The sequence below is a fragment of the Balaenoptera borealis genome (genome assembly GCF_965194805.1).
Source record: "Balaenoptera borealis genome assembly, chromosome: 20".
NCBI classification, from domain to species: Eukaryota; Metazoa; Chordata; class Mammalia; order Artiodactyla; family Balaenopteridae; genus Balaenoptera; species Balaenoptera borealis.
Genome location: NC_138879.1, coordinates 54,470,935 through 54,498,103, shown reverse-complemented (window position 1 = coordinate 54,498,103; position 27,169 = coordinate 54,470,935). Strand labels below are relative to the sequence as shown.

The following is a 27,169-nucleotide window of genomic DNA, read 5'->3' as shown; positions in this document are numbered from 1 at the left end:
TCCTTGGGAGTAACACCAGGGCCACAGGCTGCTTTCCCTTGGTGCTTGAGGAGTAGAGCTTTTGCAAATTGATACACCTGGTCAGGGTCATCGTACTCCTTCAGTGTCTTGGCCTCAGGTCTGTTCCGGGTAAGGAGTTGGTTTCAGGAAGGAGCTTGTGCAGGGGGGCCGTGGCCACAGCTGAAACCAGAGCGGGTGACTTAACAGGGAGGAGATTTATGGAGGACCAGGCCCACCTACCCTCGCGGGGGAAACGGCGCGGCTGTGCTGGAAGGCTGTGGACATGCTTAACCGATCGCAGAATACTTCTTTTGTTTTGAATAGCATTTGTTTGGTTGCCACGGCAACGTCAAGTCTCTATTTTCATGCTAACCTGCGTGGCTGCAACTTTCTATATATAAGTGCTGCTTTGCACAGTGAATTAGCTGATGCCACGGGGGAAGCAGCGGATGTGGAGACGGTGGCAGAAAATGACCAGTGGGTCAGCTTAGCAAGAGGAGGGACTGCGGGGCTGAGGTGAGTGGGCACCCGGGGCGTTTCCGCTGATCCATAGGGCAGGTTGCTTGGAGCTCATTGGAGCAGGGTGAGAGCGGGAAAGGCAGCCCCACACCTGCGGGCGGAAGGGAGGGAGGGAAGCCCTGCTTGGCTGGCCTCCTGCTGGGCTGGAGGGTGATTCTTCTGTTTCCCCGCGGGTCGCCTCTCCTCCTTCAGTGTGTCTGGGCCGCCTGGGGAACCCGAGGCTCCGGAAAGAGGAGCACCCACTGGCCAGGGTGGTGTCTGAAGTGAGCCGAGTGCGCAGTGTGAGTTTTCCTTGTTTCCTTTGACTTGGTTCTCCGGTCTGGATCTTCGCCTCCTCTGTTCTGCCTTTTCTTCCTTCCCAAGTGTGGCTCCCTGTTGGGGCCAGATGGCTCCACGTGGTGCAGATAGAATATTCAGGAGAAGCCTGGAAGGACCTTGGGAGTCGGCAGGTTCAGCTCCCTCGGCTCTAGATGAGGGAGAAGCCCAGAGAGGTACACGCTGTGCCAGATGTCACACAGCCAGCCAGAGAGAGAGTGGGACGGGAACCAGGTCCCCAGGGGACTTCTGACTCGGGCCCCTGTGCCTCGTGCGGGCACTTGTGTGGTGGGGTCAGGACAGCTGTGGGTGTACACACCAGACTTACGGGGGCTGCAGAGAGGGTGGCCCACTCGGGGGCGCTCCTTTCTTGCGTCACAAGTTGGAGGGCAAGTAAGGAACACAGGATTATGTAACAGGATCAGAAGCCATGAAGGCTTCTGGAAAGAGCATGGAAGTTGGAGTCTGGAAAACGGATTCATGTGGATTCAGCCGCTTCCCGTGTGGCAACTGTGTCCACTTCGCTGAGGCTCAGTTTCCCCACTAAGTCCTGGAATCTCTTCCCCAGCTCTGTGGTGGAGGGTCAGTGTCACAGCCAGTGTGAAACTGTCAGCAGCAGCATTTGGGTCCTAATGGGGGTGTGATGCACCTGAGGGCAGAGCAGTTAGGAAACCATTAGCATCTATGCAGCTCGCTCCCCAGCGACAGGGAGAGGCGGCTGCCGGAAACAGAGGGCTTCTCTGGAGATTGGGTTTTGGGTGTGCCTTGAAATGCCCTACAGTTTTATCATCATTTAGAAAAGTCTCAGCCGGGCTCCCTCTTCTATAATATCAAACATTCGACAAATATTTTAAGTGCACTGGATCCAAAGACTTGGACCCAGTTTTGGTTTTTTTTTCCTTCTTTGACGTGCCACGTGACTTGCAGGATCTTAGTTCCCCAACCGGGGATCAAACTCGGGCTCATAGCAGTGAGGGAGCAGAGTCCTAACTACTGGATGGCCGGGGAATTCCTGACCCTGTTCTTTTTTTTTTTTTTTTAATTTTTATTGGAGTATAGTTGCTTTACAATGCTGTGTTAGTTTCTGCTGTACAGCAAAGTGCCGACCCTGTTCTTGAAAAGAGAAAATTTGTACAGTTGGAATCTAGGGCCCGTGAGTGGTGTACAGTCTGTGGGGCTGGAAGATTGGAAATTGGAAGCACTCACCCCTGCCTGGGCGGGCCGAGGAAAGTGCAAAGCAAAGGAATCTCTTGCAGGAATTTATGATGGAGAATGGGGGGAGGGGTATAAAGGGGGGAGTTTTAAAAACGGAGATCGGGACCAGGTAAAGTGGTGTTTCTTAAAGCAGGAGTCACCAGCTACAACGTGTCTGTAATCCGTATTAAGCAGCATGGAAAACAGAGTGGGAAAACAGCAGAGTGCATTGCACGTGGTAAAGCGTGGATTGCTACGTGAAACTTTTGCTTTGCATGTATATTGGGTTGTGAAGTAAAATGTGCATTTCACCGTGGGTCAGGCTTTCGAAACCAAAAAAATGACACCTTCTCGCCTGGAGTGGTGACCCAGTGAGCCTGAAATCTCCTGTGGATGGCTGGGGATTTCCTTTCCAAGAAAAAGCTGGAAGGAGAAAGGAAGGGTTCTCAGTGGGGGAGAGCCTCACGCAAGCATCGTTTTGAGAAGCTGGCGTGATGCAGCATGCAGCTCAGACAGGGGCAAACAGGCTGGCTGGGAAGCGTGAGGTCTGGGGACCGGAGGGGGCGTCCCCTGGTCCCAGGGCCTGTGGTTCTTGCAGCGACTGCCTGCTCCCCCTGCGCCCTCCCCAGCGGTCCCAAAACACACATGCCCCTGCCCTGGAGCCCTGCGCTGCTCCCATGAGGGGTGGACCCAGCCGTCCTCCCCGCAGGCACCGTGCTCCAGGGGTGCTGGCTTCCAGCTGCTCAGCGCCGGCGATCCCGTGGGGATCTCTGCTCACTGCGGCAGCTGTGTCGTCTCAGCTTTACACCCCATGGATGCGCGTCTGTCCTCCAAGGCTGCCGTGCCCCATCCTCTTTCTCCTTGGTTCCCGCTCTGTGCACGGCTTTGCCTCTGACCACCTTCTCTGCCTCCCTGCCCAGCCGGTGGTGCATGCCTCACTCCTTAAGCTGCATCAGCTTCCTCACTACCGCCTCCCCTTCCAAACCTTCTCATCAGCTGTTTGAGGCACCACTCTTCCACAGACAGAGTAGGACAGACTCTCCAGGGTCCCTTCTGGCCCCCCAAACCTTGTCCTATGCTTCCCTTCCAAGGAAGGTTGGACCCAGGCTGGGGCGCTCAGCTCCGGGGTGAGATGGAGTTGGCCACACATTTGCAGCCCTTGGAAGGTGTGTACTGATACCGGGAAGCTGGTATTCAGCTCACCCACCAGGAGATGTTGGTAGTAAGAGGTCTTCGCGAGAGGATGGTTAATAGAGGGTAAAAGTACTGATTGTACTTTTAGTCTAGGACGGTGGTATTCAATTCTTTAACACGAGGGCGCCCTCTCTTCAAATGACTGCTTATGCAGATACCCAGCAATTAACACCAGGAGCTGTACACTGGTGGCCACTGGGAAAAATTCAAGTGCAAAACTGCAGGGGGGTTTGGTGGTGGTTCTGTTTTCGTTTTTGCCCATAGTTTCATTTAAAAATTTTTGAGTTGGTTGCCAACCTCTAAAAGTGAGCAGATTTCACATTAAAAATTCAGATTTCCAGCTTCTCTTGCAAAAATGAGTAGCTTTGGCGGCACTGAGCCCACTGTCCTGCCCGGCAGCAGTATGCTGCTGATGAAGGGCGGGGTTTCAGTTTGCTACAGTCCCTACCCATCCCCGGCATGGAGAGCAATGAGGGAACAGTTGCCAATATTCGCATGATTTGTGATGTTTTTCTTACGGTTAGGAAATATGAAATAGACCCGGTGCCCATGTCTGTGAAAAGAGGGAAAGTGAGAGGGCTGCAGTTTTCAAGAAGATGTTAAAGAATCTCTTTCTGAAAGTGAATTTGTTGGTCTCCTAAAGATTAATTTTTAAGGAATAGCGGTAGATTTAGAACAGGTGCTGTGTTTTTTTGTTTGTTTGTTTGTTTTTGCCTTGAAATCAGTGGTTCTCAAAGTGTGATGCCTGAACCAGCAGCGGCATCACTTGGGATCTTGTTAGAAACGCAGACTGTTGGGTGCTACCCAGACCTGCTGATTCAGAAATGTGGAAGGTGGGGTCTGGCAGTCTGTGTTCTGATGACCCTTCTGATGCAGCTGAAGGAGCGAAGGCTGAGAACCGCTGCTCTGAGGCTCAGAGCACAGACAGGATGCCAGCACCCTGTGTTGTCCCTTTCCATCCTTTTAAGACCCAGAGGGGAGGAAAGGCGGGGATCCCTAGCCGAAGAGAAGGAGTTGAGGTTCTCACCCGACACCACTCCAGGCAGAGTTCTGTTCACGCTCTGAGGGCTGGAGGAGTACTTCTGGCTACGGGAGCTCAGCAAATTCCAGTTCGCTTTAGTCCAGTGCTTCCATCTGTGGGTCCCGTTGGTGCAACAGTGGTGGAGGAGCCCTGGTGCCTCTGACAGTCCTGGGGAGATAGATGGTCACCGGGCTCTCTTCCCAGGTGACCCTAGCAAACAAGGCCGGGGAATGCATCACATGGAGAGGGACCAGGTTGGCTGCTCAAGCTTATCGAAGATGACCAGGCATTCATGGGCTAGGAGTTCTTAGGTGAAAATAATTACCAGTTTTTTAAATACTTAGAGGTAAGAGCCAATCACATATGTACATTTCAGATCTGCCCTTGGTCACTCAGGCTGCTGTAATCATAGATGATCCCTTGGCTTCTGCCCACTTTCTCTCTGGCTAAAGGCTTTAATGACCTCAGTGGACAGTCTCAGTGAGCCAAGAGAGTACATTTTTTCCGAGTGTATTTACTTGGAGGGCCCTAGGCCCATGAGAGGCTTGTTTCAGAGACCTCGACCGAGCCATTGATGACTTTTTCCCCAGGCCCAAGCCATTGATGACTTTTTCCCCAGGCCCATTTCGTTCGTTTGTGATTTGGGGGCCCCTGAGGGCATTTCGGTATGTAAGACCCCTCCCAGTGAAAAATAGATTAACACGCGGGCTGTGCTTCTGCCTCTACCTTCTTGCCTCTCTCTCTTCCTCTCCTCTCACCTTGGGGCCCCGGTGACCCTGGGAAAGTAAGAAACCCGCTTTCTTAGTGGGCTGACAGTCCTACCTGGAGACTGAAGGAACTCCACTGATTGAACACATGCTTGTTGGGCATGTTTTCTGTGTCTGGGGACAGATTTGGGTAGGACACTGTTCACGTCCTCAGGAAGCTCAGGTGAGCGGGGTGTGAGGACCACTCCTCCCTGGCCCCCGAACAAGAGCAGCTGTGGAGGTAATGAGTGGATCCGACCGGGGGGAGGGAAGGTGGGGCTGGTGGGGTAGGGGTCTGCATCTCCCAGGGAGACAGCAAGAAGTGAGGAGCCTGGCCCACCAGACAGAGCAAGATGGACCCCCCTCCCGGCTGGAGCATTGAACCCAGGCTGAGCCTTGATTCATGGAGGAACTCGGGGATGATGGCCTGGGGTCAGGAGCAAAAGCATCAGCCTTGGAGACGGGACACCAGGTTCAAACCAGTTCTGTCTCGGTGGTGGTAAGACCTTGGTTTATTCGATTATAAAATAAAAATGATTTGATTATAAAATGAATACTTCTCTCCCAGGATTCTTGTAAAGGTCAAATAAGCTACAACAGATACAAGGTACTGGCCCACCATAGACAGAAAGCACTTCAGCAAGGAAGAACCACGGAGAAGATGAGGGCTAATGGTGAAGTACAGACAGTGGGAATCGACTTTGGTGGGAAAAAGAAATCTTGTCCTTTGTCCTCCTGATTATCCAACCTGTCTCATTTTTAGGAGCTTGAAATCGGGGTTGGGAGTGTTCTCTTGGGGTGTCCTTGCTGGTGGCAACAATTCAAATGAAGTCACATGCGGGCTGCTTTAGGAAGGTTGCCAGGCTTTGCGTTGGTTGGTTCACGGCTCTTTGTGCACGGCTCTGTCTGTTTCTCGGTCTGGTTTGCAGGGGGTCACCAGCTTCCCAGCAGCCCCGGTGGAGGCGGATGTTCTCTGGCCCCTTCTGCTGGTCCCCGAAACCCCAGTCTTGCCCACAGAGTGGCCTGATTCCAAGTCACATGCTGTTCCTCTTTCTCCGGTCTGTGTCAGGAAGTTCAGAAGGTGTCACTCCGAGAGGTTAGCCCGCAGGCCGTGCTGCACGAGTGACTCAGCATTGGGGACCTCAGCTGATGAGTCTCCTAAAGGTTGCTCAGTGATTTAACGGAGATGGGACGGTATGGAGCACAGCTAATGCTTACGGAGTTTCTTCCATCATTTCGGCCCTTGTATTTAGTCTTTGCAAGAGTTTTGTGCAGTGGGTGGTGGTATTTCCATTTTTACATGTGGAAAAGAAAAAGAGGTTCAAAGCAGTGAAGTGACGTGCCTGAGATTATATGGCTGGTAAGAGGTAGAACCTATACCTGAACTTCCTCTGCCCTGGCTGAAGGTTAGAAGCTGGGTTTGGAGACAAGCAAAGGGATGTCTGTGGGCATTCGAGTGGCTAGTGAGGGTTGCCTCTTCTGTTTCTAATCCCCGCCCACACCACTACGCATCGCATCGTGCATACCTTATTTTGGGAGCCCCTGCTGCAGACCAGAGGCTGTGGTTCCTCGAAGCCTCTGGAATCTTCCAGGCCCCCTTGTTGGAACGGAGCTTTGCATTTCAATGAGTGGAAAAAAAAATAAGCAGAAGAGGATTTGCCAAAAGAGAAAATCAAGTGCGTTTATGACTCCTCTTTGTGTGCACAGATGTTTCCTCCCCGGGTCACCCCCACCCTGCTTCGCGGGGGCTCACTGGCCACAAACAGATGGGAAGTGGCTCATGGTTGAGCTGAGAGCCAGACTTATTGGCAAAGGTCACCTTGCACGGAGCCTTGTGGGGGTCAGCCTGGGGAGGGGTCCTGAGTGGGGCTTGGTTTCTGCCATGCCATCTGGCCAGAGCTACTTCTCCAGCCATGATGGCAACATCAGCACCAAGGTTTAGGGCCAAAGAGCGAGGAGAAGAAGACTCTGCATTAGGACTGGGAGACTTGGTGTCCAACCAACCCCCGTCTGTCTCTGAGCCTCGGTTTCCCCATCTGTAAAATGGCAACATGGGATCAAGTGATCTCTATGGTCCCTTCCATCCCTAATTTTTGTGTCAGCGCTGCATTGGTTAAGTTCTTTACTGTTGATCATTTTGTCTTAATTCAATTAGTTTTCCTAAAAATAAAGCCCTGCCCCCCCCAAGTCTCCCTGCTGTTTGAAAGATAATACAGTGAACCTTAATCTGATAAACAATGTTCATTTTAGGGGATGGCAAGTGAAATGGAATATGTCAAGGGGGATTTTATTAGCAAATATTATCTAAATATTTTGCATAAGGCTATATATTCATGTATTAGCTCATAATGGAATCCAAGTTAAAGATTTTTTTAAAAGAATGCACTAAAATGAATATGCTCATTATAGAAAACTTGGAAAATACAGAAAAACAGAAATAAGAAAAAATATTTAGCATGCTTGTCTTGTTTTTTTTTCCGGTGCATATTTGTCTACATAATTGGGATCATATGGTATATTTAGAATTGTACATGCTGATTCAGGGGAAGGGCAGTGTTTACGAATACATTTTTAAAATAAAGAAAAATTAAAATTTTCATTTTTAAAATTAAAAACTCAAAATTTTAAACGTGATAAAAGAAATACAATTACAACAGCCAGAGCAATCCCACAGTACAAAGATAACTTTTGTTAACATTTTCGTGTGTTTCCTTCGTGCTTGGCTTGGGGCGGGGAGAGCATTATTTTCCATAGTTGAGATCATGCTGCGTACTCTTGTTTCTAAAACAGGAACCACTCTTAGAAGATGATATAAAAGAGGGTTTAGAAGATGATATAAAAGAGGGTTTTGATGGCAGAAAGCATTGGCTACTGGGTGGTTGATTAGTCTTTCCTGTTTTGAGGGGGTGGGGGAAGACTTGGTTCATTCAGTATGAGTTTTAAATACACAGAAAATCATCACTCAAGTTCTTTGGCAGAGAAAGTGGCCGCTATGATGTTCTGCATCGTGCAGCATTGCTCGGGTGGACAAAGGAAACAAAGACTTTTTGTTCGGTGACTCTCCCAGCACAGGATCCGCAAAGCTTGAACAGTCCCTCCACGGTCGGCATGTGCTTGGACAGAAAAGGAAGCAGCAGTTACAAGTGCGCCCCACACATGGCTGGAGGCTTCGTCTGTACTGGCTTTGGATGTTGCAGGAGAAACATGTCTCCTGGTTCCAGGATGGGAGGGAAGCAGCAGAGGAGGACCAAGGGGAACACTCGGCACCAAACCTCAACCCTAACCCTAACCCTAACCCCAGGCAGTACACTTTGCTGCATTTCTGAGTTGGGGGAGTGTACTAAGCAATGCATTTATACCGTTACTTCCCCAGCATAATCTTCCTAATTTTGGTTTCTCTCTCAGTGTCTGAACAGTAAGTGGATGGTGTCTTCACTTGCATGCCTACAAGAACCTTCCTGTTTCTTTCATGTCAAAGAGTAATATGACTTAGCTGGATATGTACATCTTGGATGTCAACCTTTTTGGACAGAAACTCATATTTGCAGCTCAGCCTGTTCCATCGTTCAACAAATGTTTATAGACACCCACAGGGATGAACAAGATGATGGCCATACCCCCTGAGGCTTTGACCTCAGTGGCATTTGTCTTCTAGCACTTTCAGATGGGCGATGCCCAGTCCTGATGAGCTGTGAGCAAAACAAAGTCCCCGCCTCACAGAGCTTTTATTCTAGTGGGAAGTGTTCTCTAGCTGTTAGTAGGAGTAGAGGAAAAGTCTGAGGAAGGAGTGATTTCCTAGATAACTTTTCTCTTTGCCTGTTGGTGTGCATGATTTTTTATATTTTTGTCATTAATTGTTGATTTTAGTGTATTTGATCTGGTCTTTTCTAATGGAATACTACTTAAACCTACATTGATTCATTATTTCCTTGCTTTTTTTAGTTTGCAATTTGGAGAGATCCTTTTAGGTTTACTCTGCACTTTACTGATTTAACTTTTAATATTTTTATTTATCCACAACTGTTAATGTGGCTTTAAATGAGCAATTTTCATATAATACTGACCTTATCTATTTTCTTCTTTATATCAACCTTTCTCTTTTGCCTGGTTTTTTCCATTACGAATTTTCTGTTCCTCTCTCTAAGAGGTCACAACTTCTTACATTCTAGCAGTTTCCTGACATTTTAAATTATATTCCGAATTACTTTCTGAGATGTGCTCTTCCTTTGAGCCTTTAGGATGGTGTTTCCTCACTCATTTCCCGTGTGTTCCGCCCCCTGCCCACCACCACCGCCCCCCCGGCTTTTCAAACTCATTCTTAACAAGGCAGGATCTATGTAGACACTGCATTATACCAGAAGAGTATAGGTCATCTGTCACTGGCTTTGGCACTCTGTGCCCTTGGGGGAAGGTTGAGTCCTTTTCACATTTGCTCACCTGTAGGTTCAGTGGTACATACATCTCCCAGTCCTGTTCTTGTTTTCAAATTGGCTGTCACCTGGTGCATCGTTCTTTTACTGCCTGGCTCGCTGATATTCCAAATGGGTGGAGTGCGTGAGAAATCACAGTTCTCCTGGCCCCATCCCCACGCACTGCTGCCAGGACATTCTCCAGACTTGACCTGTGCGATCCGTACCTCTCTGAATGACTAACACCCCTCCCCAGGCCCTGCACCCGCCTGCGCTGCCCGCTGGCTTGTTTTCCAGGAATCGCTGTGCGGAAATGGGTGGTAGGGAGAGAGGGGCAGATCTCAGGTGGCTTCTGAGCCACAGGGGCTGGCTGTTTAGTGCTCAGGTGGGTGCAGATCCTGTATCTCACATCGGGGTCTGAGAAGGGCCAAGGTGCCAAGTGCATCTCAAATTAGACACAGAGAGCAGTGAAGGTGTGAAGTGCTGTTTCCCCTTTCACAATTAGTCTCCGTTTTGTAAAATTTTCTCCGTGTACTCCACTGGCCTTAAAGGTTCTGGAGGGTTTTTCCCTCAGATTCTGATTGTCTACACTATTTTTGCTTTTTTTGTAGCGTGGTAAGTTTTATCTTTCCCTCTTAGTGCCACTTTAACCGGGATTTGACAGAGGTGTCCACAGGGCTACCGCCCGGTGCCCCTTTCCACGGGAAGTCCCTCTGCATCCCTTTAACTGTCCTCTTGGTCCTCCCCGTGGTGATTCAGGTCCACACTAGGGACCTCATTCCTGCAGTTGTGGGTATGTGGTCAGTAACAAATTCAAGTTTGGTTTTCTGGGATTGAAAAAAGAACCTTGTAAACCATTGCCTGGATGCTGTGTGATAGTTTTACATGTAGCCTGAGACTGTGTTTCTCCAAGTGGGCTGAGTTTACGACTGAGGATATGCGAGATGATCTTAGATCACGTGGAGATAACAGTTTTTAAGTTCCATTTATTTTCGCGTGTAATAGAAAAAAAGAAAAAACCCCAACCTAATCAAATCCATGGTTTCATAGATATTACTGCTTAGGGCCAGGCTTAATTCAAGTTCCATGTAAGTCAGTTAAAAAAAAAAGTAAATCACAGTGTAGCTGAGGCGTGACAGCGGGAAAGTTCTGACAGCAGAACGTGAGTGACTGAGGTCTGGGAGACACTGAGGAGAGGGGATCCCGTAGGTCTGGAACGGGGCCTGTAAGGAGGCTTTTGAAACCAGGTGCCATTTCTGATATGTCCACTTGACCTTGGGACTCTTTTATGATGGGGACACATAGAAACCTTATGAGGGGCCTTGGACCCCACCACATTGAGTGCAAGAAACTGGCTGCCAGTCACTTCCCAGGGGCCATCGCTTGGCCTGGTAGGCCAGATCTGGCCACTACCTACATACAGCCCCGTCCCTTTCTTGCTTTCTTCTGAATGGGCATCTCTCTGAATGTCTTCCCTTGCTTCCCTGTGCCTCCTCACACGCCCCAGCGCCTTGTGTGCCTGTGTTCAGATTTCCATGCCCACCTTACTTCCATATTCCTTTCTGAGATTAGTGGGGAAACCTCTCTGTAGTCAGTAAGCGTTTTCTTCATTATCTCGTGTGGACACTGAACTATGTATTTCTTCTTAAGATCCCATCCTCGTTTGCTTCCTGTGACTCTGATTCTCAGAACCCACATCTGTTCATTCCCCATCATGTACTCCCTGAGTATGAAGTACTGGACTGGTTTGGAGGGGAAACAGATTAAGACTTGTTTTTTTGTTTGTTTGATTGGTTTTTTTTGCCTTTAAGAGTACTGAGAGGGGCCCAGGGGGTGCTGCCTGCGTGAATGGAGGGCATGGGGGGTGGGATGGATTCATTCTCCTGCTACTTGAATGCACCCCCCCCATAGGTTCCACTGTGCATCCTTTCTGCATGAACTCAGCATTGACCTATAGGATTTCACCGCCACCTCCGTGCAGATGCTGCAGCTCCATGTGTCGAGGGCCAGACTCACCCCAGTTGCCCAGTGACCACTTTGAACCTGGATACGCAGACAACAAACTCCACCACGTTCCCGCAAATGGCTCCCACCATAGCTGGATCGCTGGGCAACTGGTTCTAGCTTCTCTTGTTCCCTTTGGAGTTGACTTTTACTTTCTCCCATTCCCCCCACGTCTCATCAGTTGCCAAGGCTTATTCTGCTTCTTACTCAGTGTCCTTCTGCTGTGGTCAAGCCCTTTCTTTTCATCCCTGCTGTCGGGCAAATTCTGTATCTTCTGAGGAACTGCCCTTGCCTGTCCCAACTGAAAGGGCTCTGCCCTCCTCAGGACTCTGAAAGCTCTTATTGTCTACCTACTTATCAGTCAGCATTCCTTACAGAGTCCTCTGTATGGTTATTCCTTTTTTTTTTTTTTTTTTTTTACACTTGTGTTTGTCTGTGCCTTATCTTCCAAATTTCAGAAGTCAAGTCCTATATATGAGACTTGCCTGTATCTTCTACAGCATTCAGGAAAGCGGTCGTTAGTAACTTGATTAGTTATGAACTTGATTAGTTATTAGTTGCTGATTGATTGTGTAGCCAAGGGGCTGCGTATCAGGGGGTGGGGCTGTCTTTGAGACCCTGTACCCTGGAGACTGCACGGGCTGGTGAATAATTTTTCCCTTCATTCCTCTGAAGCATTTAGAAGAAGTGAGTCATCGCCATCCCCAGATGTTCTTTCTTAATTGTCGTTATAAGACAACACAATTTGTCCAACGGAGGATGAGGTCCCACAGCGAACGTGGCCTATTTTTGGTTGACAGTTTTCAACTCAGCTGAAACAAAGAATAATCACAGGAGGGCTGGTTGCATCTGACTCCATTCAACTCGGGGAAAATGAAGCTTAGTGGAAATGATTGCCAGTCTTTTTGCTTTTGGATCATGGGTTTCCTGATGTCTTTTGTTTGTCCATGTGGCCCCATAGTTAGAAACGTACCTGTTTTCAGAGACAAAAAAGGAGGTGAACAATTTGTGCTTTTCCCCAGCCAACTGTGATGATAGAGGACTATCAGTAAAGCAGAACAGAAGTGACTTCTGGATTAGAACGCTAGGATAACCCCAAACAGTAAACCCATTGGAATGTATATGCGAGTCTTAACACACCCAGAAATGTTAACTTGGGTGAATCCTAAAGAATAAAACCTCTGCAGTACTGGTTTGTTTTGCTTTAGTTCAGGTCAGCGCAGATCAGCCTCCTGGATTGTAATGGGCCAGAAAGGCCCCTCGCCATTGGCTGGAGGCCTTACAGAGAACCATCATGACGGTGATTCCTGTGCTGCCTACAGCAGGGCATTATTTTCTGTGGTTGTATCTACTCGTCTGGGTGCTGCAGGGTCAGAGTGGTGTCAAGGCTGAAGGGCCTGAAAACCGTCCCCTCTTTGCTGTCGTTAAAAACAAGAAGTCATGGGCTGTGAAAGCTTCCATCGCCATTTTAATTCCACAAAACCAGAGGGCCTGAAGATGAGGGTCTTGGCTGTCTAGATGCAGGTGAAGTTTTGTTCTCATCTTCTCCTGGGTGGGAGCCCATTTCCAGGAGCAGAGAAGGACGTTGCTGTGGATTCCAGGGCATGGCTGGTCCCACGGTTCAGGGGGTGAGCTTGCACCTGGCGTCCCCTCCCACACCAGGGAGAAGATAACCCAGCAGCCACTGGAGGACTCTCGCCTCTGGATACGTACGGTGCTCACTTCTTCTCTTAGTGGCTGGTTTGGGACCATTTTACAAACGTAGATTTAAGCGTATGTATAGATCTATGTATAGACTACATTTTTTTTATCCATTCATCCATCGCTGGACACTTGGATTGTTCCCACCTTTTGGTTATGGTGAATAATGCTGCTATGAACAGGAGTGTACAAATATCTGTTTGAGTCCTTGCTTTTGATTTTCTTGGGTATATACCCAGAAGTGGGATTGCTGGATCGTATGCTAATTCTATGTTTAATTTTTGGAGGAATTGCCTTACTGTTTTTCATAGCACCTGCACCATTTTACTTTCCCATCAGCAGCGCAGAAGGGCTCCAGTTTTTCCACATCCTCGTCAATATCTGTTCTTTTCTGTTTTTTGATAGTAACCATCCTAATAGGTGTGAGGTGTTATCTCATTGTGGTTTGAATTTGCATTTCCCTAATGACTGGTGACACATGACATCTTTTCATGTGCTTATTGGCCATTTGTAAATCTTCTTTGGAGAAATGTCCTCTGCCCTTTTAAAATTGGGTTGTTTGTTTTTGTTGTTGAGTCTAAACAGTTTCGTGTCCAGGGAAACTGCAGCACCTACTCTTTCAGCCCCTGCTGATAGTAACAACATCAACAGTAATAACTCACATCACCCTCGCACTATACTAAGTGTTTACATGGATTGCTTTTTTCCCCTTTAATCCTCACAGCAACCTTTTGGGAAAGATAATCTCCGTTTTACACTTGAAGAAACTGAAGCTTAGAGGCCTTGCCCTACGTATCACAGTGGTGAACCAGCAAAGCCCTGACCCTGACCTGACTCTGTCCCTAAATGACAGTACTGATGGCCTGGCCCCCACCCAAGGAGCTGGCATTGAAACCTTCCTAAGTAGACACTTCATCCATGCGTTTGAGAGAAGTGATAGTTTATAGGAAACCGCGCAGTCCTCAGGACCTCTGTTCCTCCAGAACACCATATTTACTTCGAGGTAAAGAATCAGTTCCTAAAATCCCAAAGGTTTGCATCTGAAAGCAAACCCAGAAATGCAGGGCACTTCAAGTGCTAAACCTTCAGCTGCTCCGAAAAGCTTTCTAAGCGGAGGGATAGGATATATTCACCAAGGAGCCAAGTCCTTGCTGAAACTCATTTCCTTGGTGGAGGCAGTGTGGCTCTCAGGGTCCAGTCCTTTCTTCCCGTGAACCTAACAGCTTGGTGATCCCCAGCCTGTTTTCATCTGAGATGCCCAGCATTGCCTCCTCTTTTCCCGCTGTCTGTCCAGGTTTGGAGGTGACAGGGGCTGAGTGAAGGCAGGGGACCCTCATCTTGCCCTTTTGGGGGCAGCAGCTCTCCAGCCCTGGACGAGTCCAGCACAGTGGTTCTTTGGGGGAGCATTCTCCATCCTTTTTATGTTGGTTTTTATCTGGCCTTGGGTTCGCACAGCTGGGGCCGGAGCCGGGGCCAGAGCTGTGACTTTGGGATGGGAAGAAGTTGGCGGAACATTCCCCAGCAGGGCTTGGGCAGGCCCAGGGAGTCCCGCCTAAAATACAGTGGACAAAGGAGCTCTTGTCCGCGGGCCTGGGGGTGGAAGGCATCTGGTCAGTGACACAGGCTTGGCCATTGTATGTCGTGACCTCAGCCAACTTTTTTTAGCTGAGGAAGGAGAAAAAGCGTGCAAAAAAGAAAGAGAAAGAAAAAAAGAGAGAAAGAGAAGGAAAGGAAGAAAGAAAGAGTGAAAGAGAGAGAGAGAGAAAGAAAGAAAGAAAGCCCCCAGATCCTTTGTATCTGGAAAGTCCAGAAGGCATCGTTGATTTCCCCACAGGAGCTGGAGCAGATTTGGAAGGAACTGTGCAATGTAGTGGGTTCTTTGTGAAAGAACAGCGATGAGAAAAGCCACAGAAACATCCTCCGGGGTGCCCAGAGCCCTGACCCTGGGGTAGCTGTTCGCCTGGGCCTCATTTCCCACAGAGGGGCCTGTGGAGAGGAAGCTGGCAGGGGCCCTGGCCAGCAGCCCGGGCACCGCAGACAGGACCCACGACTCTGAGTTAGCGGCCCCCAGAGAAGATGAGCCCTCCTCCAATGGTAAGAATCGTTCTGCTTACCTGCCAGCGTGTGTGCAGCTTGCCTTTCTCCGCATGCTCCTAAGATGGCTTGAGCATTTTCAAGAGGCGGTTCTGAGAACCCTCCGAGATACGGGCTCCCAGCTGCTGAGCTTACAAAGTCTGGTGTGTTGGGGGCACCTTTCCCGGGCCCGAGGCAGGAGGAGGGGAGAAGATGTGGGCTGATGTTGGAGAAACCAGGAAGGAGAGGGGGCAAAAGATTGAAAAGGGGATGTTTGTGGAGGGAAAGGGCCTTGGCTCCCCCTTGGTTCCCTGGGGAAGCAGTTCAGTTCAGTGTGACGGAGAAGCAGAAGAGTGGTGACATGTGGATTTTTCTATGGTGGGGATTGGAGTCCAGATCTGCCTCTGCCAGTAACTTGTCCCACATCCAAAGCTTGGCTTCTACCCACCCACTTACCTTCTACTCCACGGCCCAGTTCCAGATGGGACACTGGATGGTGAAAAGCCCATTAAAGGACACAGTTCCCCAGAAGGTTGTTGAGTATCTGCCCAGTTAATCCAGTATCTGCATTGGGGTTCCAGGCTGGGCTGGATGTTTCTGTCCAGTTTGGTGGTGGCAGCCGTGGCCGCCCTAAAGATGATGGACGCTCTCCGGAGACTTCAGAGGAGAATTGCCTTATTTTGCCAACCGTCCTGCCTCTGAAAGTTAGACTCTCCCCTTCTTTGGAAAGAGGGACCAAGAGGGATCAGCTCAGACTTTAGTGACCGCTTTGTTGAGGTTCTGGACAGCCGAAGGAGGTCCAGTTTCTGTGGAAAGTCCCGTCTGTCTCTGCACAAAACCTTCCTCCAGGACGTTCTATCCCACTGGCTGGGTCAAAATCAGCCTCTCTGATTGTGGCGTGGCTTCCGATCGAGGCCTGAACCTGTACCAGGAGCAGAGACGGTGCTTATCCTCCCGGAGCATCCTCTGACCAGCCAAGTGACCTGGTTCCCAGCTGGGCTTCTCAGAGAGCCTAACGTGCCTCTGAATTGCCCGGGGACCTTTCGGACGTAGAGCCTGGCTCTAGGGTGGGGCTTGGGACCCTGCGTTTCAGACCAGCTTGCAGAGGACGCCTGGGCTGCTGGTGCAGGGACCACACTGGGATGATGGCTGTTGTAAAGAACCCAGACCAGTCAATCCAGCGCTGACAGCTACAGCTGCCCACGACCTGGCTGCAGAGCCCTGGGCAGGTGTGGCCCTGGCTGCGCGTGGCGGCAGGGAGGTTTACGGGGAGGACGGGATTAGCAAGGAGATGAACGCTGAGGTGCATTCAGGGAGCGGGGAGGAGCCCGGTAAAGCTCTCGGCAGAGGCTGAGGTGTATGGGGTGCGGGCTGTTGGCGGGGTGCAGCGTGAGTGGTGAGCAGAGGCGCCGTGTGCCAGCAGGTCTGGAACTGTTCTTCCGGAGCGTGCTTTGGGTGCGGGGAGAATTCTAACTTCGGTTACAGGGAATCGCAGGACGCCAGGTGGACGTCCGGTTCTTGGCAAAATAGAGAGCAACCGTGCGTGGCTCTGGGAGTGACAGGGAAGGGGCGGACACAGGCCATCAGGACAGAAGAACTCACCAGAACGCCCCGTGGTGAGAGGCGGAGGCGCTGAGCTCCAAGGTAGCGAGGCAGAAGCCCAGGTGTTTGGGGCCCGGGCAGCGTTCCAGGACCGCCTCTGAATCCCGTGTCTGCACTTGAACGTGCCTTTTTTCCTCCGACAAAAATGGCACATCCTTAAAAGAGAGATACTAACATCCAGAATCATTGAGCATTAGGCTATACCTTTCAAACAAAAAATAAACAAACAAACAAGAACAACCCTGGAGACCATCTGGTCCAACTTCCGTATTCTTGAGATGAGGAAATTCTGTACCAGCAGAGATGAAGTACGTTGCTCAAGATCTCACAGCAAGACAGAGGCAGCTCTTGAGTCCGTGTTCTCTGCATGGTGCCCCAGAGCGGTGGTAGATCCGAAACCTCGACGGCCATGTCCTCGGCTGTCCCATTTGTCTAAGTTTTATGTGCACCAGGAGCTCAGGCTCCAGAAATGGCAGCTGACTTGGGTTGGTTGGAATCGCACCCCTTCTGACTCATAGAAACAGAACCAGCCCCTCTTAGCCTTAATCTCCCCCCGGTGCTCATGGTTCAGGGCCAACTAGGGATCTCTGGGAACCAGCTCGCAGAGTCAGAAGTCTTTGATTGGAATCCCTGGGAGCCCAGGCCGTTGGCACTGCAGAGTAAGTGGAATGCGTCTCCATGGTGAGAAGACTGGCTGCCCCGGGTTTCTTTTGGTGCCTGCGGGCCTGCAAGTAGCATCCGTAAAGCTGGATCAGCTGGACCTCGGCCAGAGACCAGCCATCAGAGACACCCATCTTTGTGCCCTAATGAGCTCTAGTCTGCCTCCCTTTAAAACGGTACCCACTCCCCACGAGGAAGCCCGCTTTTACTCCCGGAGCAGCTGTGGGCAACAGCTGTGTCACCTGTCTTTGAAGTTCCTTTCTGGCGGGCAGGCTGCTTTCCATGAGGTACCCAAGCCTCTGACTTCCCCGGGCTAGCAACTTTCAACTCCCTGCCTCACTTCTGAGCCTCTTAAATCCATTTCGAACAGAACAGAATGCTTGGGAAATTTGGTTATGGGGTTTTCTTCAGAGTCATAACAACTTACGAAAGTGCCAGAAATGGCATAGGCATTTTGGGGTTTTGCACCTTAATACTAAAGAAAGGCCGTGTTTCTTTTTCCCCTCCCAATACCAAGTGTTTTTGGCAAAACTCTCTTATTCCCAGCCTTTTTCCTCTGCAAAGAGAAGTTGGACCCGGAATCATCTAGTGGGGTCTTCACCCTACCAGGAGCTCCCTAGGGAGAGTGTTTCTGGTGAGTGAGCCTCAAAATGTCCTGCAAAAAACATCTTCTAGGGCAGGATAATTGATATCATTATAGAGGTAAACTAGTATAGAAAATCTAGGATGCGTTTTTTTGTTTGTTTTTCTTTTTTTTCCTCTCCTAGGATGTATCTTGAGATCCTTTACAACTATGGAAATTGTGAAACTTTACCCCAACTCCTTCCTCTCACAAATAGGGACATTTCAGCCCTAAAGAGGCCAGAGCAGTGCCCTGTAGCAAAAGGGAGGAGAATTCAGTGTTCAGTCTCTAATAGTGGTTTGAGGTCTAATGCCCACAATTTATAATAGTATCCTGGTTTGGGCATAAACTTAATGATCTACAATATTTGTTAATCACTTCACTGGTGTCTTTCCCACCAATCCTGAGTCTGGAGTGAATGAAGCGGTATCTCTAGACCAAAAGAGTTTCAGACTGCTTCCTCTTTGGACCCCAAAAGAGTCTGGGGGAATCATGCAGAAAAAAAAGGGTAATGTTTCATGACCGTTTATGTTCCTCGTCAGGAGGTCTCTGCCACCTCTTTATGTAGCAGCTGCTTTTGCAAGTTTGCACTGGTCATTTAAATGCCTTGAATTTTCCCTTGTGGAAGTTTTGGGTTCTGTTATGAAAGACGTGCCTCAGGTTGTGGAACCCCAGTGGTCTTTTTCATATAAATTTATTTAGTTAATTAGTTTTGGCTGCGTTGGGTCTTTGTTGTTGTGCGCGGGCTTTCTCTAGTTGCGGCGAGCAGGGGCTACTCATCATTGCGGTGCACGGGCTTCTCCTTGCAGTGGCTTCTCTTGTTGCGGAGCACAGGCTCTAGGTGCATGGACTTCAGTAGTTGTGGCACGCAGGCTCAGTAGTTGTGGCTCGTGGGCTCTAGAGCGCAGGCCCAGTAGTTGTGGCGCACGGGCTTAGTTGCTCCGCGGCATGTGGGCTCTTCCCGGACCAGGGCTCGAACCTGTGTCCCCTGCATTGGCAGGCGGATTCTTAACCACAGCGCCACCAGGGAAGTCCGAACCCCAGTGTTTGAGGGCTGGCAGCCCTTGGTTTTACAGACGAGGAGACAGACATCCAGAGAGGCAAAGAGGACTGCGTAAATCACAGCTCGTTGCCTGGGAACACAGTCTCTTTAAGCCTAGACCCCTGTGCTTTCTGCCGACGCTCCCGACGTGGAGGTAGGATGTCAGAACAGCCCCTGCTATTTTTATCTGCTAGGGGAGGGGTAGGAGGAAGGGAGCCAACATTCTCAACAGCCCATCAGGAAGCTGAGTCTGAATAAAAATGTCTTTGTTAATCACAAGTGAGCAGAATCACTTGGGTTTTTCCTGCTCAGGAGCCAGAAGTTGGAACGGGTTGCCGGGAGCTCACTGCCTTTTCCTTTATAGCTCCGAAGCATCAGGATCAGACGCACCTGAGAAACAGGGCAAAAGTTAGGGGCTTTCTCTGGGGTTCCCCAAGCCCCTCCAGACTCCAAGGTGGGGAAGCAGCTGTGGCTTCCCGTCTTACTCCCGGAGCTGTTCTCTGTATTTCAGGAACATCCACGGGAACCCCTTTCCCCGTGTGGCCCTCAGCACGGCCATGAGGCCTCCGGGTACCTGCTCCAAACCTCGTAAACAGCAAGAGTGACTGTGATGTTCAGTGGCATGTTTATGCTGTTCGGTCAATGTGGAGATTCTCCCAGGAGATGCTGAAGACAGGGCATCTCTCGGGTCCCTGTCATGCTGGATGGTGTCGCCAGGAAAAGTACCAGCCATCCAGAGTTCCTCGTTCCTTGCATTGTCTCCTCTTAAACCCTCTGAATTGGCCCTTCTGTCTTATATCTGTACGACAGGGGAAACAATAATCAAATCTCTTCCCTCCAGGGTTGGTGGAGTGGGGCCCATGCAGGAATGCGTGCCGGGCCCACGTAGAAGCCACTTTCTACCCTCTACTGCTTGACCCCCAGACACTTCAAGGCCATGAAGTGGCCTCTGAACCAGGAGGGTTCATTCATCCAGCGCTTTCTTGTAATTCGCAGTATCACTTGCGAAGCTTTTCATCCATCCTTGCCCCGCTGGAGACCCCGTGGTTTCCAGTTGAGCAAGTTTTCCTGCGAGGGTTGACTTCCTGTATCCCTGCATGGGCTACATTGTAATTGTGTTAATCAAAATTCCTGGTCCACCAGATCACTCCCTTCCTTTTCAGGGTCAGAAAATACAGAGTTTATTGTTCTGTGTCCTCTGCCTATTCAGTCCTAAGAAACATGCCCAGTGAGTTGATTGGCCCCCAGGGAGGCCCTGGGGGGCTTGCTGATGGATGTTCAGAGTGGCCAGGACTCTCGCTGAGTTTTCAGGAGCCAGACACGCCTGCAGCGCTCAAAGCGGTTCAGCCTCCAGGCCCAGGGCTGACAGCTTTGTGGGTGCCGGGAGAAAACCCCCATGGCGCTGATGTCGACCGCTCGGAGTGGGTACCAGTGGCAGCCAGGGCGTGAGGCTTCCTCCAGCAGCGTCATGGATGGAGGACAGTGCTGGAGCCAGTGGGGGGATTGCGAAAGGTCACTGATGCAGGCAAAGAAAAGCAAGGCAGACGCTCATGGGGAACGGGGCTGGCGAGTCCAGGTGCGTCACCCTCTGGCCACCGGTAGATATCATCCTGGGAGCTTCTCGGGGATGGGGTGGGTACAGGTCTGGCATGATTAAGCGGGGGAGTCAAGCCAGAGGGATGTGGATCATTGCTGTGAAAGGTACCCCATCCATCCATCCATCCATCCATCCATCCATCCATCTATCCATCTACTCTGAGCAATGAGGCCTGAGGACACTTGGGTATCAGGTTTAGAAGAGTCCTGGGAGCTCTTGCATTTAAGTGCTTAGAGCCTGGTTTGGAAATTTCCTTTAAAATGGACTCAAAGACACAACATTGTAAATCAACTATACTTCAGTAAAAAATAAATTAAAAAAAAAAGAGTAAATGTGGTACAATAAAATAAAATAAAATGGACTCAAAGACCCAACCAGGTGATTTCTAGTAAGAGGGGTGTGAGTATACTCATGGAGAGTTCTGGCAGAACCTCTGACGAGTCGGTCACATTTACTGAGAAATTCTGCACGTAGAGAAGTGAAAGGGAGAAAGACATCCTGTGGCTCTATGGCTCCTGACGGGTAAAAGCTAGAGGTGAGCCTTATGGTTTGGACCCCCTTTCACACGGGGTCCAACCAGAGTGGATCAAGGGAAGCAGAAAAGCTCAGACTCAGGCTGGGCGATAGTGACAGTCTTCTCTGAGTGCTGAGCCCAGCTTTGGCTTTGAGGGCTTCCAAAGGCAAACAGGAGGAACAGATGAGATCTTCTAGAAGCCCTGGGTTCCTGAGCGTTCCCTCATCCAGCAAAGGGCTTTGGGCCCACCCTGTCTGCCTTCATGGATTTCAGGGCTCAGGGCTCCCTGTGGAAGAAAGTTTGTGGTCTGCAAGGACCCTTCCCTTCTGCCGTGGTCCCTCTGGCTGGAAACCCGTCCTTCTCTAGGAAATAGAGGAGGACAAATGCCAGATGCCAGAGGATGGTAGCGAATTGCGTACGTACCTGAAAGTCTTGGCAGGAGGGGGGAGAGGAAGAAGGGGACTTTATCAGGATGGGAAGGGAGAGTGGGATTCTGTTTCCTTTCTCTCGGCGTCCACACTTTTCTTCTCCTACCTCCTGATCTTTTCTAGTATTTTCTGGAATTTGTGATCCGGGTTTTTATTTCTTTTTTTTTTTTTTTACACTATGTATTGAGAATAGTGACCCTTACACATGTTCTGTAACTAGGTTTACAATGATTATTTACACATTTTTTTAAAAGCTGCTTTCAGTGTTCAGCCCTGGTCCTTTTTACCTCGAGGCCTTCATTCTTCACCTGTAATTGTTTTAATCTTTCAGGCAGTTGGAGTACGTCTTTTAAGCACTTGATTGGTAAATATCCTGAACCCTTGTCTGTAGAGCAATGTATTTCGATCGATTTCACTCATGAAAGACAGCGTGGCCACATAGAATGGGCTCGGCATTTTCTACATAGGGGTCCAGGGGTGTCTTTGGAAATGTGGTCACAGAGGAGCTGAGAGCAGCTTTATTTATGATCCTTTATCGGAGACACCCTCCTCCCACTTAAAGCGTTGTAGGACTTTATCCTTTCTTTGCTGTGTAAATGTATTGTTAGAGGGTGTCAGCTTGTTGTTGGGCTTTTAAAACCCATTTTGCCTGGAGCAGTGCGGACCTTCCTGTGTGTCTCTTGGAGCTGAGGGAGGTTTTCTTCCCCCGCCCCGCCAATCAACCTTTGTTTATAGTTTCTTTTCTGCTACGGCTTTTGTTCTAGTTTCTTCTTCAGGAACACCTAGCATCTTGGCCTGCTCTTCTGTCGATTCCGTTTTCATGTTTTCCCATTTCCTTTGCATTCTGGGAAAAAAAATTCTTCAGTTTGTTTTGTACAGAACTGACTTTTTTTTTCTTTTTACAATACTGATTTTATGTTCTATTGCAACCAATGTGGATATTCCTTTTATCACTACCTTTTACATTTCCCTACAGTTTTGAGCACATCCTGTCCTTTTTTTTTTTATACCATTTTTTAAAACCAACTTGCCTTTTTTTCCGTTAGTTTGTTCTCTCCTTATGACTTCGGCGTTTGTATAATAGAGGCTGTATCTTCCTGCCCTCTTTTGAGGTTGCTAAATGGCTTCCTGGAATTTTTCTTCTGGAGACCAGATGAGCTCGTGAGTAGAAGTTTGTGCTGCTCCTGAAGCTTCTGGATGCTCTTCCTCAATTTAATTTCTGCCCTTAAAGAAACACTGTGTTATCTTGTGTCCCCCACCTCCCTGTACTCAGAGTTGAACAGTCCGTTCAGTCAGTCCATGAAGAGCTGGGATTTGTTCACAGGTGGGGCACATGCATTGCTTGGACAGCCATTCTCTGTTTACTTGTCTTGGGGAAATAGCCTCTCAAATCTGTTTGAAGCCCAGTTTCTATTACAATTCCCAGTTTCCATCCATGCATCCCTCCATCCAATATTCTGGGTACTGAGCTGAGACTAAAGCTAAGAACAAGGTGGACATGGCCTTGCCTTCCTGAATCTTACACTCTGTTTCTCTGTTGTGCGGCCCCTCCTCCTCCTCCTCCTCTTCCTCTGCCCTCTGGCCGGATCTCCAAATCTCTCACCCCTAGAAGAACATGAAGATGCTGTCAATGTCCATCCTCTTCCCACCAGCCTATGAAACTACTTGGGAGGACTACACTTCCCAGAATGCACTGTGCTGTTGTCACGGGCCCCCTCCTTCCTCCCCAGCTATTTTCTCTGAGTCGCTCTCCATGGATAGAAAGGCTGCCAGAGCCAGACAGAACAATACTTTCACCTGTGAGACAGAGGAGACGTGCTCAGTGTTCTTGTGGACACAGACCCTGTGGCTGGCGGCACCGGTGTGGGAAGTGGGGCCCTGCTTCATGCCTTGTCTCTTACCCTGTAGCCAGAGATGATCTTTCCTTGGGTAGCTCTTCCCAGCTCTGTCTGGGAATCTCTCCACCCTAAACAGGTGTCAGCAGAAAGGCGTGGGGTGGATGTGACTCTCCAGTCTCCAGCCCCGCTGGGTCTTGGGCTTCTTTTTTTTGGTTTTTTGTTTGTTTGTTTTAAGTTTATTTATTTATTTTTGGCTGCGTTGAGTCTTCATTGCTGAGCGAGGGCTTATCTCTAGTTGAGGCGAGCTGGGGCTTCTCTTTGTTGCGGTGCACGGGCTTCTTGCGGTGGCTTCTCTTGTTGTGGAGCACGGGCTCTAGGCGTATGGGCTTCAGTAGTTGTGGCAGGTGGTCTCAGTAGTTGTGGCACGCGGGCTTCAGTAGTTGTGCCTCGTGGGCTCTAGAGTGCAGGCTCAGTAGTTGTGGCGCACGGGGCTTAGTTGCTTTGCAGCATGTGGGATCTTCCCGGACCAGGGCTCGAACCCGTGTCCCCTGCATTGGCAGGCGGATTCTTAACCACTGCATCACCAGGGAAGCCCGGGGTCTTGGGCTTCTTGGTGACTCTCTTGCAACCCTGTCCCGAATTGGTTGACCATATTGAGTGACAGTGGAAGCCGCTTCTGGCCTCCGGGTCGGGGACTGCTCAGGGCGCACCTGTAACAAACTGGTTCCCCGGGGGCTGATGGCTCCCAGGCACACCTGGCCACGTCCTGGCTGCTCCCGGGTGTCCCAGCTGGCTGTGTCGTTGGGAAGGGAGAACTTGCTGGCGAGTTCTTTATGGAGATGCCTTCAGGCGCTGCCAGTCACGGTACCGGGCTCATTAGCAGTCATTGCCATGGCAACGGGTCTGCCAGAAAGTGGCTCCTTAGGCTGACAACTTCAGTGCTGTTATATATAGATCTGGGTGTGGGGGAGGGGGGCTGTGAGGGCCGTGGAAATGCCTTTCTTTAGCGCTCCTATTGCTTCTGGGTTTGGGGTGTGAGAAGACGCGGAATGGGGGGACCTTAAAACCGTCCGATCCGGCTGCAAAATCAAGTGTCTGACGGCCCCCCATTACCACCGGCGAGGACCGTTTGCTCACACCTGCGGAAGGTAAGAACCAGGTGCTTCCGGAAGTCTCCTAAGAGGCAAGGAGTCCTGGGTTGAACTTGAAGAAACTGGGGGGGTCTGAGGGTGGGGGTTCGTACTGCCTGGAGGCTGCAGAGGCAAGATCAGATCTCTTAGAATAGTCTATCTGAAGGGTCTGGGCCAGGGGACAGGAGTCTTTTCTTTATAAGTAGCCAGACAGCCAAACACTGTCTTTTTATAAATTATTAATTTTCTGTTCCCAGTTTTGATCTCAGAAGTGATGTTTTCTCTCCATCACTCCTTCAAAAGAAAGCTGCAGACCATCTCTTCTGAGTTCATTGAGCATGAGATTTAAGGGTACATGTTAAAAAGCAGCTTTCTAGGCTCAAGGTTGATTTGGAGTCAGAGCCCCGGCATCTGCACTTTAACCCACATCCCTGGTGATGGACGGGGTGTCCCAGGGACCACACTTTGAGAAACACCAATGTAGGGGGATTTGTTTTTAATCTCTAGGTGACTTCCCTTTGTTTGTCTGCTCTTTTTTTCCCCCTCCGAGGAGGGGATCAGTAGCCATCATTAAGAGGAAAATTTCTCTGGTTGTGTTGTTCTAAGTAAGGAGACAAGGAAGTCAGCCCACAGGCGGGGAACGTGACTGCTTGGACGTGGGCGGTGATATTTCTGCACGTCTCCTGGGAAGGCATATGCTCGTTTGGAGACCGTGAGACAGGCAGGAGAATCAGGCCTGAGTTGCCATCCTCCTTGCACGGGAGCTGGGATGTCAGGTGGTCCAGGTGAAGATACAGAGCTGATCACAGACAGCTGGGGAGAGATGGGCTGAGGGTAACTAGGATTTGGGTAACTGGATAGAAACAAAGCTAATATCTTAAAGTTTGGTTTCACCAGTTAATTAGCTGTGCAGTGTTGGTGGAGATATTAAACTCCCTGAGTCTCAGATTCCTCCTTTTAAAATGGGAAAAAGTGGCATCTCTGTGGCCGGCTTGTGGCAATGATTAGAGATGAGTGTGTGAAGCACCTGGCCCAGTCCTTGGTGCACTGTAAACATTTGGTGAAAGTCATTATCAATGAGCGCAAATGGGATCTGAGCTCAGATGTTTCTTGAGGACCTTCTAGACTAGGGTTCTGAAGTGGTCTAGAAACTCTCGATGTTCCACAGGAAGTAAGGGGAGTGAGTAGGTGCACACATGCCTCCATTTTGGGGGGCAGAAGAGCCATAGTTTTCTTTAGATTCTCAGAGGATGGGCTGTCATACACAGTTGAGCAGGTTGTTTACTCAACAAGGGGGCCCAGATTGGGGGGGGAGTCAGGGGCAGCTGAAACCCAGCCTTGCACTCAGGGGTCTGGCCCATCTGGAGAAGAGGCAGCGTTTTCTGATTCCCACAAAGCAGTCCTGTGCATGAGGTTAAGAATTTCTTAGGTGGAAGAAACTGGCTTCATCTCCCCCGATTGACACTCCTTCGGATCGTTTTCATTGTAGGTGGGGCCCCCAGCCTCACCTCTCACCCCTGCTTCTGTTCCTATTCCCATGGGAAAGAGCTGCTGAAATGGAAGGGGAGAAGCCACAGAACTAGGGAAGGCAAGGGAAGGATTTAAGTTGGAAGGAAACTAATTAGAAGAATAGGTTTGGCAGAGGCCTTAATTACTGGGTAGTTACTCACGCTGAATCCTCTTGATGGCTGTGGGGCAGCTCTCCCAGGAGGCCTGCCCCTCCACGACCACGAGGAATGAGGTCATGGTGGTGGTTTGGGCCTCTTAGATGAGGGCCTGCGGGTGGGAAGGCCAACTGTGTGTGTGTGTGTGTGTTAAAATACACCTAACATAAAATGTACGGTCAGTGACGTTTATACCTTCACAGTTTTGTGCAACCATCACCACTGTCTAGTTCCAGAACATTCTCATCACCCCAAAAAGGAATGCCTGCCCCCATTTCCCCCTCCCTCCAGCCCCTGGCAACCACGAATCTGCTTTCCGTGTCTACGGATTTTTCTGTTCTGGATATTTCGCATCAGTGAGATTGAACAATATGTGGGGTTTTGTGTCCAGCTTATTTCACATAGCATGATTTCAAGGTTCATCCGTGTTGTAGTGTGTATCAGTACTTCATTCCCTTGGATGGCTGAATATTCCTTTTTATGGACACACCACATTTTGTTGGTCCGTTCATCAGTTGACGGACACTTGGGCTGTTTCTACCTGTCGGTAATTGTAGATAATGCTGCTGTGAACATGTGCGTACAATTCTGTGTTTGAGTGTTGTTTTCGGTTCTCTTGGGGATGTACCCAGCTGTCTGCACGTCTTTTTTTTTTTTTTTTTAATATTTATTTATTTATTTGGCTGCTCCGGGTCTTAGATGCGGCACGTGGGATCTTCATTGCCTCATGTGGGCTCTTAGTTGTGTCATGCATGTGGGATCTAGTTCCCTGACCAGGGATCGAACCCGGTCCCCTGCATTGGGAACGCGGAGTCTTAACCACTGGACCACCAGGGAAGTCCCTGTCCACATGTCTTTGACTCCTGACTTACTACAGGCCAGCCAACAGGAGGAAC

General features: G+C 49.7%; 1 protein-coding gene and 1 long non-coding RNA gene across 5 annotated transcripts in view; one reads left to right on the top strand and one right to left on the bottom strand.

The window, feature by feature from the left end:
* The window catches only part of GAS7 (growth arrest specific 7), a 205,118-nt gene that overhangs the window by 91,831 nt on the left and 86,118 nt on the right, over positions 1-27,169 (top strand). The gene's annotated exons all lie outside the window — the stretch shown is intronic.
* On the bottom strand, positions 1,856-12,070 carry LOC309618884. The gene is made up of 2 exons (XR_014238660.1): positions 4,852-12,070; positions 1,856-4,821 (listed from the first exon to the last, which is right to left on the bottom strand). It is a non-coding gene; the product is annotated as an uncharacterized lncRNA (long non-coding RNA).